Raw genomic sequence first — 15233 nt, 5'->3', positions numbered from 1 at the left:
AACAAATTAAAGAAAGTAAAGATTATGTAAAATTTAGAGTACTGATAGGAGTAGAAATTAAGATATATTCTGACAGGCATCCTTTCTCCATGTAATAAGTAATTAATAATGAGTTTTGATTTTTTTTTAAGATTTATTTATTTATTTGAGGGAGAAGCAGAAAGGGAGAGAGAGAGTAAGCACACAGAGGGAGAGGGAGAAGCAGACTCCCTGCTAAGCAGGGAGACCTATGGGGCTTTTGATCCCAGGACCCATGATCCTCGATCCCAGGATCATGACCTGAGCTGAAGGCAGATGCTTAACCGACTGAGCCACGCAGGCAACCCTGTGAGTTGATTTTAGTAATATACGTACTACAGCAATATGAAGTGTGAATGGCAAATTTAATATTAAGAAAAGATTTTTATGAACAGAACACATTTTTTTAAAAAGTTTAGTGGATTCTAATGTAAGGATAGGTTCCCCCAAATCAAATTTTCAATAATGTAAAAGATTTAAAAGGCATTACCTACAGCTGAGGTTGTGGAACAAATGGCCACTTAGTTTATAGACTGTCTAAGTGTTTGGCTAGTATAATGAGAAATCTGAACACTTTTCAGAATATGAAGGTATTCCGGAGATGGTGAAAAAAAAAAGTACAAACAGTTATCAAAAGTCTGAATATCTAAGATAATATTGAAGACTTCTGACAATGAGATGACATATACTAAAATTGGTATGGAGGTGATATCTTTTTAACAGTCATTTAGCAGTAAGAAATGACTTCCATGGGATGCAAAATGCAAAGTTTATGACACAGTGGCCTGAAAATCACTACTCCAAAATAAGATTTTGTTCCCTAGTTCATGTGACATGAATATAAACCTAAAAATGGGTCTGATAATTATTTTTACTAGGTACTCTCTAATTTGCACCAATCTATCTGCTAGATTCTGAAAGATCATTGTTAGTCAGCAGTCTCTAATTTTTCTTTCTTTCTTCCTTTTAATTTTTTTTTAGCCTGTTGCTCATTAAAAGAACAGTGAACAAGGGAGGTAAGTACTTAATTGCTCAGTTTCTTAATGATAATTTCCTAATTTTAGTGCATTCCTCTCAAAATCCCTATCATTTTATATCTGCACTACTTTGGACGCTAGGCCTCTCAATATGGAGAGAATGCGTAGTGTCAGGAGCATGGCAGCTTTGAGATCAAACAGAACAGGTCTTGGATCCACCATATCATGATCAAGGACAAGTTATCTCACCTTTCCAGTGTTCCGTTTTGTTCTAAGTGGGTTCAACTCTACTTAAAAAGGGAAAAAGTGCCCCGTCGGATCACTAGATTTGTATCTTTAGGGTAAATACCCAGTAGTGCGATTGCTGGGTCATAGGATAGCTCTATTTTCATCTTTTTGAGGAACCTCCATGCTGTTTTCCAGAGTGGCTGCACCAGCTTGCATTTCCACCAACAGTGTAGGAGGGTTCTCTTTTCTCCGCATCCTCGCCAGCATCTGTCATTTCCTGACTTGTTAATTTTAGCCATTCTGACTGGTGTGAGGTGGTATCTCATTGTGGTTTTGATTCATATTTCCCTGATGCCGAGTGATGTGGAGCACTTTTTCATGTGTCTGTTGGCCATCTGGATAGCAGCAATGTCCACAATAGCCAAACTATGGAAAGAACCTAGATGTCCACCAACAGATGAGTGGATAAAGAAGAGGTGGTATATATATACAATGGAATACTATGCAGCCTTCAAAAGAAATGAAATCTTGCCATTTGCGACGACATGGAGAGACCAGAGGGTATTATGCTTAGTGAAATAAGTCAATCAGAGAAAGACAATTATCATATGATCTCCCTGATATGAGGAAGTTGAGAGGCAATGGGGGGGTTTGGGGGGTAGGAAAAGAATAAATGAAACAAGATGGGATCGGGGGGAGACAAACCATAAGAGACTCTTAATCTCACAAAACAAACTGAGGGTTGCCGGAGGGAGGGGTGTAGAGAGAGGGTGGTGGGGTTATGGACATTAGGGAAGGTATGTGCTATGAAGTATGTAAACCTGGCGATTCACAGACCTGCACCCCTGGGCTAATAACACATTATATGTTAATAAAAAAATAAAAAATTTTTAAAAAGGGATAAAGTAAGAATGTACACGTCCAACCTAACGCTTTCGATGCAGCAAGTGCCAACTGAGTGAACGAATGGATTTATGTGACCTGTGTTTATATGATAAAAGAAGTCATCCCAGATACATTGATCTATCCAGCTGTGTCACTTTCTACGATTTAAAATGAAGTTTATTCACTGTAGCTCTGCAGGTATTGTGTGATCTTTATCAAGTTTCTCCTGCGTTATAGTTTTCAGCAGATCAAAATACTGAAACAGGACTCCCTCTCTCCATCCCTCTTTCTGTCCATCCATCGGTCTATCTCTGTCTTGGTGTCTATTGCTTTTTCTCCTGTTTTGAGAGAGAAGGGAGGAGAAAGGCTCATGAAGAGGGGAACAGGGACATACAAGCTATTGGCAATTAAAAAGGCAGTTAGACGGTTTTAATTTCTTCTACTTGCCAAACTCTGAACTTATAATAAGGAAAAGAAGTGTCGTTCTCTTGGAGATTATTTCCCCCATTCGTTGTCAAGGGTAACATAATGTCAGAGACAAACAGGAAACTGGTGGGCCACAGGCTTGCTGTCATTGCCTGGATCTCCTTTCCATGCTGCATGTTTACAAACATGCTCTGTTCCCCTTGACAAAAGCAGACACAGATGCACAGGGACTTCAAGGCTTTGCATTGTGTGTGTGAAATGGTTTCATTTAAGAACTCCTGCTGTCAATTCTCAGACAATGCAGAGGACAGGGAGGGAGTGCGAGCGACTGACTAAAAGCTAGGTTGGGCAGGAGGCTCTATACATATATACACACATATACCATACGTATAAATACACGCACATATACATGATGAATAGACACTCAAGATTAGAATTTGTTACGGAAAATTTGGCTTACACGGCTGCAGTCTAAGCCAGGAAACACTGAACTTGAATGTTAGTATCTTTTTTTCTTGGAGGCTTCACAGTGATGCAGGAGGGTGGATCTCATCCCAACAGTCAGTATGGAAATAAAGGACTATTCTGAGTACCTGTCTGTCCTGTGACTATTTATTGCTATTTACACAGCAATAGAAAAAGTTCCTCATACGGCATGGGAGGATCAATGCTATGAGGTTTCTTAATATTATCTTCTCTTTGCCTCTTCCAACTCAGGAGTCAAGAGTCAGTGGCACAAAAATAAACATTAATTGGGGAGGGTATGTGAAATGGTGAGTGCTGTGAAGTGTGTCAGCCTGACGATTCACACACCTGTACCCCTGGGGCAAATAATACATCATATGTTAATAAAAATAATAAATTAAAAAAAATAAATATGTAAAGCAGTTATGTCCCACATTCTCTGCCTCAGTGTTGTCCCTTTGCATCGAGCTGTTAAAATACTTAGAGGACTCTACCTATATATGTGTTCCTAGGAGAAACACAGAGCCACTTTTCTTTGTCAATCCCATGCACCCCCACAGAAACTTCTTCAATGCTGCTTTAGATCTAGCCTAATCCTCAGTAACTGTGAGGCTTGGTGGAATTGGGGAGCTCAGAGGATTAGCAATTCATGCTTTGCCAAAAATCACCTAGTATACAGCATTTGTAATAATCCCAGAGAGGTTTATCAAGACTGTATTTAGATTCAGGGTAGAGGTGAAGATTTACACTCTCTCTAATATGAGGATGGAGAAAGCAGGCAGCTGACAGGGAAGGACATTCACTACATGTGTGGTCCTATATAAAATTATAAGCAGCCTTAAAAGAAGTATTTCAGGGACGACAAAAAGAAATTTCCCCTGATGTCTACAGTTGCTCAGTTTGCCTAAAGACTTTATCTTGAATGCATGTATTCATTCAACAAACATTTATTGAGCATGTATTAAGCGCTAGTCATTGTCCTAGACACGGAACATATAGCAGTGACTGAAACAGACAAGGTCCCTGTTCTCAAGAAGAGTAGTACAACTCTAATAATAGAGCAGCAAGGAGTTTGGATTTTTCAGTCATATCTTACCAAGAGGGAATGTATCAGCTCTTTTCCTTAAGGAAGTTTTAGGAGTGGTATAGGAAAGAAATTAAAGCTCTAAAATCGTCTTTTAGTATATGAGGTGTGTGTAAATGCGTGTGTCTGTGTGTGTATATGGCAAAAGGAGATTTGAAGTCTAGAGATAATCCCTTACTTGTTCTTATCTGACAAAAGCCAAACACAACAGAAGTGATTGACTTTGGATTTCAGTGAGAATGAATAAAACAGAACATTCAAGATGGCAAAACTAAACAGATGTCCAAAGTTTATAGATATTTTTCAAAAAGAAATGTAAGACTCTGATTGAGAAATGCAGCCAGAGACCAATTTGTTTCCCTGCTACCTCTCAAATCAATCTCTTACCATTTCTTTATATGAAAAATCAGAAGACTAAATTACTGGCGTGCTAAGATGGGGTTGGAAAAAATAGATGATTTGTATCTCAGACTTGTCCTCTTATGAAAGTGAAAACCCAACAGAAAGCCTTAAAACTATAAATATTGCAGATTCAAGAAGAGTTAATTTAACTTATGTTCCTTCCTTATACACATGTATGAAGTGCAGGAAAAAAGTCCTTTTTGTTTTTCAATGACTGGATAATTTTTTGTTGTTGTTTTTTGCCTAATTAACACTGAAAAATCTTCCCCAAAGATGTTTTTTATTAAATATTTAGCTAAGGAAGCATTTTTGAGTAAAGATAACTAGTGAATGATATAGAACATGTTTTACTAATTGTTTTCAAACATAAAAATGGAATAAAACCACGGAAGTTTTTTATTAGAACTAAAGAAAGTCCATCCTCCTTTTATATTTATTTTCTGTGCCATGCACTTGGCATTTCATCATTGGAGTTTGATATTCATAAGGGTATGAACTGTCTTTTTGTTTGTTTCAAGATGTTTCCCATGTCTTGACTGTTCAAAAAAGTATCCATTATAGAGATTTTAAGTTTCCTAAATTGACCTGGACTTCTATTTCCTTTGCAGTCCCCATAACTCCCTGGTACAGAGTCAGTACAAAGTCCACACTTGTTGAAGGACTTAAAGTGAGTCAAATGGAATAACTTTGTTGAAACCCATCTGGAGACAGGACAATCAACTAGTTCTAAGTTTCTTCTAAACCAAGATTCCCTGGGTCACATTCTTTAATCTCTGGCATTTGAGCCAAGTATAATTACCTGAATCATGTAACTATAGTCAAATGTATCACATGGCTTTTAAGAAATCCAATCTTAAGAAATACATTCTTTAGAGATGTAGAAAACATGTGACCTATAAATTTTCCAGCTGCTCCCTTTTGGAACTGGAGGTTTAGGTGAGTAGGTGTAAAAGGAAATAAAACAACATTTTAGAACTTTGGATATGACAAGTAACAAATAATTTATAAGAATAAGAAAACAGGGGGCGCCTGGGTGGCTCAGTGGGTTAAAGCCTCTGCCTTCGGCTCAGGTCATGATCCCAGGGTCCTGGGATCGAGCCCCACATCGGGCTCTCTGCTCAGCAGGGAGCCTGCTTCCCCCTCTCTCTCTGCCTGCCTCTCTGCCCACTTGTGATCTCTGTCTGTCAAATAAATAAAAATCTAAAAAAAAAAAAAAAAAAAAAAAAAAAAGAATAAGAAAACAGAATATGAGCCATCCTTTTGTGCTCCAAAGAAAATGTCTTGGAGAGGTTATGAATAAAGAATACCCACTGAAGCAGAAAAATGCAAAAGAATGAAAGCTTTAAAATTTCAATAACAATGAACATGTTTTTATGTTGGCTTGCAACTTCTCTGCAGATGTTACTTTGAAAGTTTGGACTTTTGCTAGATCTTAGCATGAAACATGTATCTTAGGTCTAATCACTGAGATTTGGTTAGGGAAGGCCAGCTGGAAATAGCTTCTGGAGATAGATCTTTATGTTTTCCCAAGGTGAACATAATTTTTGTGTTTTGGTATAGAAAAGATCTTTTGTAAGCCAACCCACTACAGGAAAATTATGGCATAAATCTGGCTGAGTGTTCTCTAGGGAACCAGGAGAACAAGCAGAATTTAGTTGACATGCTGTTTCTCCTGCTTGCACCTGACACTTAGTGATTTCAGCTCATAGCTCACCGAGTTTGTGTTTGGTTTCAGGTAAATCCAAAGTCACAGATAATTGGTCTCTCACAAGAATGAAATAGTTAGTGCCTGAGTGTGGTGTGTGTGTGTGTTTATAAAATCATTTCAATGGAATAAATTGTTATCACAGAATCATTTCTAATTCTTGTAAGGTAATTGGATATTAACTTAGAAAAGGTACTAAAAACAAAACAAAAAAATGGCAGGAAACATTTTCAGAGAGGAATATACAAGTGTATGATCTTACATTCTTATGGAGAGTTCTGATCAAAGGACAATTACACTGCAGGTCTTGGTTACATCCTCTGTTGTCTGCTACTATGAACTTTACATCCGGTACTACCAGTATTATGAATAGAACAAAACAGCAACAACAAAAAGAAAAACAGATAAGCAACCAAAGAAAAACAGACAAGCTTTTTATTCAAAATGTTGGGTTTGAATTCCAGCCTTTTTATTTACTAACCATGGACTTGTGGGCAAGATTTTTATATCCATTTTCCTATTCTTATAGAAGAGAGAAAGATGGAGTGCTAGTAGTTACTCGTGGTGGAAAGGAAATTTTATTTGTGTCACTAACAAGAAAAACAATTGGTATACTGTTAATCCTTGAACAATGAGGGGGTTAGGGATGTTGACCACCCCCAACAGTAAAAAAGTCCATGTATAACTTTTGACTCTCCAACTTAACTACTAATAGCCTACTGTTGACTAGAAGCCTTACCGGTAACATAAGGAGACAATTAACACGTATTCTGTATGTTACATGTATTACATACTATATTCTTACAATAAAGCGAGCTTGACAAAAGAAACTTATTAAGAAAATCATAAGAGAAAATAACACACTACAGTACTGATAGATAAAAATTCACACAGAAACACACCTACACAGTTCAAACCCATGTTGTTTGAGGGTCAACTGTATACCTGTAAAATATATATTACCTGTTACATATAGGTAGTAGAATAAGCCATGAACTTTATAATTTAAAATATTACAGTTGCATTAATCTTCCTAGACCAACATAATCTCTCAAATTCCACTTTAGCATTCTACAATGTATGTCCAAAGTAAACGACAACTAAAGAGTACATCCTGTCATTTCATAACATTATTGCTGACATGTTTTTCTAGTGCCATTTAAATTCTTTTTGGTTAGGTTTAAATATGTTTACATTTGGTATTCCTTCTCATTCCAAAAATTTCTCATCTATCTGAAGGCTTTTATGGAAAAAAATACATATAACATTTATATTTTTATAGATGGAGTTCTCTTATCTTTGTCATCTCACATAATGCTCATTGTGACCCTGTAGAGTCACATGCTCATTGAGACCCTGTAGACAGTGATGTATTATTATGGATTGAATTGTGTTCCCCTAAAAAAGCAAAATAAAAACAAAACAAAAATCAAAAACAAAAACTAAAGTCCTAACTTCCTACGTACCCAAGAAAATGACTTTATTTGGAACTAGGGTTCTTGCAGATATGATCAGTTGAAATGGAATGGGCATTTAATACAACATGACTGGTGCCCTCTTATGAAGATGGCCATGTGAAGACAGAGACTCACAGAAAGAATGTCGTATGATGGTAAAGGCAGAAACTGGAGTTGCTACAAGCCAAGGAATGACAAACCATTAGAAGCTAGGATGAGTCAAAGAAGGATTCCCTTACTGGTGTCAGAGGTAGAATGGCCCTGTTGACAACTTGATTTCAGACTTCTAGTCCCCAGGACTATGAGACAATAAATTACTGTTGTTTCAAGACACCCAGTTAGTGGTACTTTTCTGGGAAAGCCTTTAGGAAATCAATAGATGAGTCCTTGACACTAGCTAACATTCTCTCAGTGCGAAGTGTGTATCATGCACCAAGAATTCTCATAGTCTATGAGGTATTTCCCAGCATTATTTATAGTCTACAGGTTAGGAAATTAAGGTATGGAGAGGTAAATTTGTTGAACCAAATTTATACAACTAGTGTGTGGCAGAAATTGTTTTTGATTCATGAACCTGAAATAGGAATCATTAGTAATAACTTTGAAAATGAGTGAATTGAGAGTGAAAGAAATTGACATACTCTTCATCTCATCTTTTTAAAATTAACTGTATTCATTTCCTGTGCTCTTTTCCCTGTGTTTATTGACCCAAACATTTTCTTTCTTACCCTCTTTTTTCCCAGTGTAGACCACATTCCCCTCATTTATGGTGCCCTAAACTGAGTGAGTAATCTGATAAAACTATGATCAATGGAACATTTAGAGAGAAGATGACCCTGATATTCACACATATTTTAGTCAATTCAGAAATTTATAGGACCAGCTTTGAATAGCAGATGAGTTTAATGCCTGTTTCTTAATAACGCTTACTAAATTCTACATCTGAAACTAATACTACACTGAATGTTAACTAACTGGAATTTAAATAAAAACTTGAAAAAACTTCTTATAAATATGATAATAACTATCATTCATTGAGCACTACTAAGTATTAGATATCATATTAGATTTCTAAATGTATGACTTTATTTAAATTTTGCCAGTGTCTCACAAGATCATTATTATTGTGTTATGTGTAGCGCCAGAGAAGAGCTCCATATGATAAAAATAAATTTTGTTTTATCTTCCTAGGTGGACTTGCCATCTTCTACATAGAAAGGGAAAAAATTCTAGAGGTAAGTAGGGCCATGGACCACTCAATAAATCAATAATCATTTTAGAATCAGAAATGGAAGCCAGACCCCTTGACTGCTAATGTTGAATTCTTCAAAGTGGTAATTTTAAGTTGTTCATCACCTAAAAATCACCCAGAAAATTTGTTAAAAATATAGAAGACAGGAATCTTTTAGGATAGGTTTCAAGAAGTTAAATTTTGGGTTTCCCAGTAACTTCTTAAGCATTTTAAATCACTAAAACGATGGTCAGGAAAAATATATTAATCACTAACTAGAGCCTGAAGAAATAGCCTGGAGAAGAAAAGTTTTAAAGGATATGAGAAGAAGAAGGGGAAAAAAAGAAAAAAAAATACATTTGCTGCCTTACTAATATAGAAGTATGAATTAAAGTGTAAAGAATTTTACATTTTGGGGGCGCCTGGGTGGCTCAGTGGGTTAAAGCCTCTGCCTTCGGCTCGGGTCATGATCCCAGGGTCCTGGGATCGAGCCCCACATCGGGCTCTCTGCTCAGCAGGGAGCCTGCTTCTCCCTCTCTCTCTCTGCCTGCCTCTCTGCCTACTACTGTCAAATAAATAAATAAATAAAATCTTTTAAAAAATTAATAAAAAAAAAGAATTTTACATTTTGTAAATTTTAACAATTCTCTAATATGTGTTCACCCACTGATCTCAAATTTCCTTTTAAAAATTTGTCAGGGGCAACTGGGTGGCTCAGTTGCTTGTGTCCGACTCTTGATTTCAGCTCAGGTCATGATCTCGGGGGCGTGGAAGTGAGATTCTCTCTCCCTCTGCCTTTTGCTCCTACCCCTGCTTGCTTGCACAAGAGAGATTCTCTCTCTCAATAAATAAATAAATTCTCTTTAAAAAATTGTCTTAAAACATGGTAACGTAAAAGCAACGAGAGATTCTATTGTGTCACATTCATTCTCTAAACAGAGTTGCAACTCAGGTAAGTATGTGACTGAACACAACGCAGATTGATTATGGGTAATATGAAGGTTAATTTTAAGTACTCTTCCAGCAATGGATTCAAGAAGGTGTGTAAACAACAGCTCATATCCCTCCTTGCTCTCTAAACCATGCCGGTTGTGACAGTCTGTGGGTTTGTCAAGCTGGATTGAAGCAGCACATCCTCTGTCTCCCACTCAAATTCCATGCTTCCAATACTCCTGCTTTAATTCTTTATCCCCGTGACATTCCATCCATTTGGAAACTAGGCACACATACAGGATTGATGCTAGAATTGGAGCTGTTTGAGTAGGGTTAGTTGTCGTCGTCATCGTTGTTGTTTTGATTACACGGTGGGAGGATTTTCATAGATGTTCGGCCCTTAACTCACTTAACACTACTTCCTCCTGAAATCTCACCACTAATTCAACTGTGCATTGGTCTATTAACCTAAAATTACTTCAATTTTCTAACAAAGAACATGCTTCAAAGATTATCCTCATCTTACTAACACTATACAACTTTCTCTTACTATTCGAGAACGTATTTATATAGAATACTGGTTAGTTACTAACTGGTGAAGTAATTAGAGGTGCTCTTACTCAAACTCAAATCAGTATGACTTACTTTCTATAGCTAAAAAATGATGTGCTTACAGTACAGGGATTTTAAAGTTCTTTTCTAATGTTAAAATACCCATATAATTCAGATTGGGAACTCACAGTTATATTCTGGACATTACATTCGACTCTTCTAAATCAGATACTTCTGTACTATGTAAATTTAAGAAACTATAAAAACCTTATAGAAAATAAGATAAGGGGCACCTGGGTGGCTCAGTGGGTTAAAGCCTCTGCCTTCGGCTCAGGTCATGATCCCGGGGTCCTGGGATCGAGCCCCGCGTCGGGCTCCCTGCTCGGCGGGGAGCCTGCTTCCTCCTCTCTCTCTGCCTGCCTCTCTGCCTACTTGTGATCTCTGTCTGTCAAATAAATAAATAAAATCTTTAAAAAAAAATTTAAAAAAAAGAAAAAAAAAGAAAAAAAGAAAATAAGATAAATTGATGGACTAAGAGAAAGGTGTGATAAAGCAAATATAGTAAAATGGTAAGAGTAGGTGGTAAATATACAGTTATTCACTGTAAAATTATTTCAATTCTCTATTTGAAAAATTTTGTAATAAGTCATTCAAAATGGTATCATTAGCATGTAAGATATATATACATGTGTATGAAATTATACTTTCTAAATACTATAGCTACTCATATTTGGAATTTTCCAAAGCAGTTATACTCACATATTCTCTAAAATGTGTCTTCCCTTATTTTGTCCAACATGGCAGACTACAATTTTTATTCCTTAGGTTTTCCTCTGTATTTCCAAAGGATTTGAAGCATTCCATGGTGATTCCAGAGCATGTCAAATTCACTGCAGCTGCAAAACAGCTGGGGCAAGCAGCTCACAGTGGCACTCTGACATGTGGCCTGAATTGATTAAAAGCCTGTGACTTAACTATAAACTTTATTTTCATGTTTCATGATGTTAGGAATAAATATGGGAAATAATAATATTATATTATTTAGTGATTCTTAGCACTAAAAAAATTCAACATCCCATTTGAGCATCATTAATTTAAACATCTCTTCCTTGATTTATTTTTATGACATATATAACTCATCTAAGTTAAAATGAATTAAATCAAACATTATTTTGGGAAATGCAGTATTTTTTTCTTTGAACAAGAAGACAAACATAGAGGCATTTCTGTTACTCTTACATAGAAAATGGTGCAATTTTATCATGGAGCTTCTGGAAAAGTCTTATCTTGCCATCTTGAAAAATAACAGTTTAGATGCAGTGGAAAAATTGATACTTTGCTTTTTTCAAGGCCTCCCAACAGGAATGGCTGTGGCATAGCCTAAGGAGGCTAAACTGTGAACGTGGTAAGATCCAGAAACAGGGGCTATTCTACACAACAGAGGTAGAAGGCCAGGCGGATTAGTGGGGATACCAGTAATTTTTTAATACCAGTAATTTTTTTTAATACCAGTAATTTTTTCCTCACCTCAATCCTGTATCTCTTCTACCTCTTCCACAGGTTTCTATGTGTCCTATGAATCTACACTTACACCTGTCTCTGGTGGTCCGCAGGAGACTACGGTTCCTTGTTTTGTAGTTGATGTCTCTCACAATTAGTTTAACTCCTTCACATGTCCTCAAAGTTCGGGTGGACAGATACTATGCAAATGTTTTTCTGGCTCTCGCTGTTTGATTTCCATTTGCTACTGCCTAGATGTGCCACTGCAAGAATTGCAGAAGATATGCTATCCTTAAATATCATATTCTGCTGCTGCCAAAACCTGTTCATCTTATTAATGTCTTTTATTCAGCGGGAAAATGTTACTAGTTGTCTTTCACTGAAAATATAAAAATAACTTATCTGGGCCTGTTCATTGTTCATTTTTCCAAAATACCTTACATTCTTCCAATTATAATAAGCATCTATAGTTGAAAAGTGTCTAATTGCAACAAAATAGTGTCCCACTATGGCTTTGTTATTAAACAGTCATAGTTAAGATGAACATATATTACACTGTATACTTTATCTGAGGCAGCCGTGGCAATATTCCTGTAAGAAAGGTAGATGGGCACAGTAAGTGTTAATCATTTCCATTTTACAGTTGGAGATCAGAGAGTCCTGTGACTTTTCCAAGATTACCTCAAAAAAGTGACTTACAGGTGTTAAGTACGGGGCTCTTAAATGATGGGAGTAGTTGGTTCTGACCAACTCCTTCTTGCTGTCAGGGAATGAAGTCTTGAGAAGAGAATAGCTACCATTTTTGACATTATTGTTCATATGGTGAGAGGTAACAGCCTGGACTTACAAACATTTGGGATTGCTCTGAGAATTCTCCTACTGGTTGCTCCAAGGCTTCTCACTAGAATTCATCAGAACATTTGTCTTTCTAGGTTAATAATGACAACTCAGGAGGAGGTGAGGAGATATGACGTGTAATAATCAGTTTTAACCTCCTACATTGTTGGTGGGAATGCAAGCTGGTGCAGCCATTCCGGAAACAATACAGAGGTTCCTCAAAAAGTTGAAAATAGAGCTACCTATTTTCAACCTATTTTCTACCAAGATCCAGCAATCACACTACTGGGTTTTTACCCTAAAGATACAAATGTAGTGATCCAAAGGGGCATATGCACCCAAATGTTTATAGCACCAATGTCCACAACAGCCAAACCATGGAAAGAGCCTAGATGTCCATAAACAGATGAATGGATAAAGAAGATGTGGGGTGTGTGTGTATATATATATATATATATATATATATATATATATATATATATGAATACTATGCAACCATCAAAACCCCCAAAATATTGCAATTTGCAATGACATGGATGGAACTAGAGGGTATTAATTTGAGCAAAATAAGTCAATCAGAGAAAGACAATTATCAAATGATCTCACTGATATGAGGAATTTGAGAAACAGGGCAGAGGATCATAGGGGAACGGAGGGAAAAATGAAGCAGGATGAAACCAGAGAAGGAGACAAACCATAAGAGACTCTTAATCTCAGGAAACAAACTGAGGGTTGCTGGAGGGGAGAGGAGTGGGAGGGATGGAATGGCTGGGTGATGGATACTGGGGAGGGTATGCGCTATGGTAAGTGCTGTGAATTGTGTAAGACTGATGAGTTGTAGACCTGTACCCTTGAAACAACAAAGACGGATCTTTCCCTACCAGAGTCCTCTCCCATGTTACCTTTGAGAATATGGCAACTCCATTCTTATAATTGCTCAGGTCAGGGTTCTTAAAGCTATTCTTGATTCTTTATGTTGCATGACATTTCTAGTCCTCAGCAAACCTTCAAAACATATTCAGAATCTTACCAAATTTACCACTTCCATACCACATACTTCATCCAAGCCAGTAATTATTGGAATGGCCTCCTAACTGATATCTTTGTCTCACCTTTATCTTCTTCAGTCTGTACCTCACCCAGCAGCCATAGGGATTATGTTAAAACAATGATCAGATCATATATCTCCCCTGCACCAAATCATGCAATGACCTCACATCTCACAGAATTCTTACAATGGCTTGCAGCTGGTGGATTATCTGTGACCCCCCATTTACCTCTCCAAACTCACCTCCTGTTGCTCTCCCTTTCATTCATTCTGTCCAGCTACACTTGCCACATCTCTTCCTACAATGTGCAAATATATTTCCATCGTGAAACTTCTGTACTCACTGTTCCTTCTGCCTATAACCCTGTTGCCCCAGAGAACTGTGAAGTCAATTATGTGAGGTTTTCCCCTCCTATCTCTGTCTGTGTGTTTCTTATAGGAACACCAATCATACGGGATTAAGGGCCCTCTCCATTCAAGTATGGCTACATCTTAACTAATTGCATCTCCATCAATCCTATTTCCAAATAAGATCATATTCTGGGTACTAGGGTTTAAAACTTCAACATATTTTGGGAGGGACACCATTCAATCCATAATACTAACATTAAAAGCCTTATAAAATTAAAAATAAGTTCCTAACATATCCCCGTACATTCTAAAGATGAGTACACTTCATTTGTGCCAGAGTCCAAGTGTTCCTCAGTCCAAAATGTAACCATATCTACAAGCATTTCTTATACCATGTTGGCCTATTCATTTCATCACACTAGGTCTACAGAAGAAGGCTGGCAGAATCTAGTGGAAGGATCATGCTTCCATTCAGTCAAAAGTTAAACTGGGAACTAATTTAGGATTTAGGATATATGAAGAGACAGTTTTAATCTATTTTTCTGAGCCATTTCTAGCCATTTTAATGGAATATTATTCTACCTGATTGGTAATGTAGAAAACTCAAACTCCATGAAGGGCTGTGTACCTGTGGTCCACCCTATCTTTGACAGGTAGACTTCAGGATATTTTGTGCACTTCTTGAAACTGTATGAAGCGTGTGTGTGTGTGTGTATAAATGTCCTTTCCTGGGAGAGCATTCCTAGCTTTCCTCAGAGCTAAATGAGTCACCATGCTTCCAAAAAGGAGAACCACTGACCTAGAATAGATAAATCAAGATGGCCCTAGGAAAAATAATGAATGTTGGCAAGGGCATCTCTTCATGACTTCCTCCTCAATTTTCTATGTTTAACTCTTTCTCTTGGAGGTGCCCATATTCCTCAGCACTTTTAATTCTAGTGCAATACCAGAGCCTATTGTTTTTTCTCATCCTAAGCTTTGTAACTTTTCAACCAGTTTTCCTGTTTTACATCATGTTTGTCCCATTACTCATTTCCTCATAACCATAAGTTCTGCTTTGCAAAAAATAGTTAGATTTCTGATAGTCAAATCTATAATAAAATTTAATGATTGACACTGAGCCAGTATTATGTT

The sequence above is a fragment of the Martes martes genome, assembly GCF_963455335.1.
Source record: "Martes martes genome assembly, chromosome: 2".
Lineage (NCBI taxonomy): Eukaryota > Metazoa > Chordata > Mammalia > Carnivora > Mustelidae > Martes > Martes martes.
The sequence above is the reverse complement of the archived record's forward strand: the minus strand, read 5'-3'. Positions refer to the sequence as shown.